Source organism: Canis lupus, chromosome 16 (assembly GCF_011100685.1).
Source record: "Canis lupus familiaris isolate Mischka breed German Shepherd chromosome 16, alternate assembly UU_Cfam_GSD_1.0, whole genome shotgun sequence".
In the NCBI taxonomy this organism is placed as follows: Eukaryota; Metazoa; Chordata; class Mammalia; order Carnivora; family Canidae; genus Canis; species Canis lupus.
This window is the reverse complement of record NC_049237.1, coordinates 14,986-18,579: the sequence shown is the minus strand read 5'-3', so window position 1 is coordinate 18,579 and position 3,594 is coordinate 14,986. Positions and strand designations below refer to the sequence as shown.

At 57.4% G+C, this 3,594-nt stretch overlaps 1 long non-coding RNA gene across 1 annotated transcript; it reads left to right on the top strand.

Moving 5' to 3' along the window:
* Nucleotides 1-1,159: 1,159 nt before the first annotated feature.
* On the top strand, nucleotides 1,160-1,974 carry LOC119874716. Its single transcript, XR_005371040.1, has 3 exons — nucleotides 1,160-1,191; nucleotides 1,571-1,726; nucleotides 1,848-1,974. It is a non-coding gene; the product is annotated as an uncharacterized LOC119874716 (long non-coding RNA).
* The last annotated feature ends 1,620 nt before the right edge of the window (nucleotides 1,975-3,594 follow it).

Below are 3,594 nucleotides of genomic sequence, written 5' to 3'. Positions count from 1 at the left end.
GCAGGCACAGGAGACACCGGGCAGGTTAGCAGCCAGGATCGGATCTGCACTGTTCTCCCGAACTTCAGGAGCAGCCCGGGTGTAGGGTGCGCGATGTGAGTGACCCAAGCCCCAGCGTTACGTCAGCATCACTGGGGTCACGTCACTGTCTACACGGGATGACCTCTCGGACAGAGGGGAGGCGGAGTTTTGGCATTGGGACAGGACCACAGAACAGCTCAGTCCCCAGCTGTCTCTGCAGAGCAGGGTCATGTGCATCCTGTTCTGCGACTCATTTTGGCTCACTCATACACTCCTGCACGCACTCGCATGCACATGCTCACATGCACCCACTCACCACTCATGCCTATGCTCATGTGTATGCACATTCCTGTGCGCACACTCACACACGCAATGTTCTTGCACATGTGCACTCACCTGAACACACATGCACATGCTCACACCCACTCACCACTCATGCATATGCTCACGTGCATGCACATTCCTGTGCACACACACACACAACGTTCTCGCAGATGTGCACTCACCTGTTCACACATGCACATGCTCACATGCACCCACTCACCACTCATGCATATGCTCACATGCATGCATATACCTGTGCACACACTCACACACGCAACATTCTTGCACATGTGCACTCACCTGTACACATGCACATGCTCACATGCACCACTCACCAATCATACATATGCTCACGTGCATGCACATACCTGTGCACACACACAATGCTCTCACACATGGGTACACACTCACCCACATCCACGTGTACATGCTTGCATGCACATGCTTACATGCATGCACACAATGCATGCAGTCACATGCTTGCACACACATGCTTACCTGCATGTGCTCACACGCATATCCTCACACACCCAAATGCACACATGTGCATGCACACTCGTGCACATGCTCATATGTATGCACTTGTGCACATGTTCACACATGCACACACAGATGCACACATGCACAAGCTCTCACATGTGCATGTGCACACACATTCATGAACACAAACTCGCACTCAGGAGCTCACACTCACATACACATGCTTTCACACACGCAGGTGCCGATGTTCAACGCTGGTGATTCAAACCAGAAGAGACCTCCACGCCTGTTTGGAGGAGACACCTGGTATTTCCTTCATGGGAAGCAAGCGCCAATGGAAAAGAGTTTTGCCCTCAGCTTTGACAGGTAATCCCGCTTCTGGGAGTTTATTTGAGGAGAAAGTGAAAGTGAGAGGAAACGTTTCTGTAGGAGGAAGTTCTCACAAGTGTGAATTGTAGGAATAGAATTCAACGATGTAAATGCCCATCAACAGATGGGTGTGCAAAGACACTGTGTCACACTGGCCATGCATGCTGTGCAGTCAGTGACATTATCCTTTAAAGCAGGCTTTAATATGTGAAAATTCTACATGCTACATAAAATTTTTGAAAAGCAGGAAAAACACAAAACTGGTAACTATGGTTATCTCTGGGTGGAAGTATTATTGGCAACTTAAATGTTCCTTAGATTTTTTTTTTGCTTTATTTTCTATTCTTATAATCAGAAGGATATGTGCATTTTCCAGACGTGCATCCTGCCCCGTGGCTCGTCCAGCCCCAGCCCCAAGACATTCTGGGAGCCCCGAGAACTGCACGGGGCCCGTTGGTGCAGAAACAGCACTCCTCATCTCCCCACGCCGTCCCTCCTGCATGTGGACAGGCTCCCGTCACCCTGGCTCCAGGTACCACCTGTTGCCGTTGCCCTTGGCATAGGACTGACACTCACTAGTCACCCAGTAACAAGCTGGCAGCGTGGCTGCCACTCCCCTGAGACCAGTAACCACGTCTCATTTATCTTTGCAGTTCCCATCAGGCCTGGCAAGTCACCTGGACGCTAATGAAGCTCCACACACATCCACACAGTTTGATTTGATTTCAATTAGTTCAGTATTTATCATCCACCAAGAAAAAGCTGATCAAACTGTCTGAGCTCTGCAGACGTGAGTCTGAGCTGTGTCTCACTTGCCGGTAGAGGCCCGGCCGCAGAAAGCAAATAACTCAGTGCGTCTTGCCGGGCAGCCACCGTTGTCCACACACCCTGGGGTCTGCCCAGGTGTCCACCTGCACAGCGAGGACCCGGAGGGAGCCGGGAGCTGAGGCAGGGCCTTCTGGGGGTGGGGGGGAGCTTGGCGGTTGGCTGCACTTGGCCTGGTTCATCGCACTGGGATTTGATGGGGAAGGACGCGGGCAGGGAGCAAGGACACGGGCCAGCATGGGGGACAGGGAAGGGCCGGAGAGTGGCGGGCCATGGGACGCCCTCAGGGACCCTGCAAGGAGACCCAAACTGTGTCCCGGGTGGGGAGGGTGATGCTGGAGCCCCGCTGCAGCTGGGTGGGCAGGCGAGGGATTTAATGAGCACCAGAGTAGACCCTCGGTGCCTCGAGAAGCCAGGTTTTCCTGCCGCAGTGTGGAGGAAGATTCTAGAACACAACGCTGTGAGGGCAGAGATGTTTGTGTGCTTCACCAATCTGTGCCCCTAGGGTGGGCAATAGGAGGCACCCATTAAGGTCTGTTGAACGCGAAACAGAGCAAGCACTGGAACGAGATGGCTGGCGGCTCCTTCTGGTGCCGGGGACAGGGGACAGGGGTCATCTGCTTCCGAGGCCCAGTCACTGGCTGCCGCAGCTCTGGGCATCGCTGCGGGAGGAGGGGCCCTGCCTGCCGCCCAGGGGCCTGGGGTCACCTGAGAAGCGGGCCCAGAAGCACCCAATGGGGGCAGACCCTACCGGCTGGCGGGGGAGCATCGCCCTTCTGTCCTGCGTCACGGCTTTCTAAGATCCTGAGAACGTGGAAGCCTGTGTCATCGAGGACTGCTGGCTGGGGGATAGCGGGCCTCTGAGGAGAGGTCAAGAGCCAGGTCACGCCGAGCCCCACAGGAGACGAGGTGGCCCCGGTGTCACTGAGCCCCCAGGCCCCCTGCTTTGCTCCACAGGCTGCACGGCTGCGTCAGGCGCGGCCCAGTGGGGTGTGAGCAGGCTCCTGCGGGGGGCCGGGCCCCCCTCTGACCCCCCTAGAGGTGGGCGGGGGCGGGGGTCAGCGCAGGACAGGCCCGGCCGAGCCCACCACCGTCTTGCCGCGCAGCCCGGGGATGAAAGCGTCTCCACGGCTTTAGAAGGTTGAAGAGAATCCACAGAGAAGATACTGTCTCCTGGAGCGTGAGCACCGCGTGGGATGCGGGATCCGTGAACCTGAACCAATGTTTAATTGGCGCAGAGACGCGGGGGCCTTGGCGCTCGCCGCTGACTTCCGGCTGTGGCGCAGTGGCAAGTGGTGACAGGAGCGTGTGGCTCTCGGAGCAGGAGCCACTCGCCCCCAGCCCTTCGTGGTCTGCAGGCGCTGCCCGCGGCGGGGAGCAAGGGCTGCACACCAGCACCAACCCCCGCTCAGGGCCGAGGCTGGCTGTCCGCAGCGCTGGGGACGTCCTCGTGAGGCCCCAGAGGTCCTGTCCCGGCGGGAGAGCAGCAGGTCGCGGGCCACACCTCATTAGCCCCGCTGCCCAGGGAGCCTCATGCCCCAGGCCTCCCGCAACCGTGTACCCCGCACGCAGTAA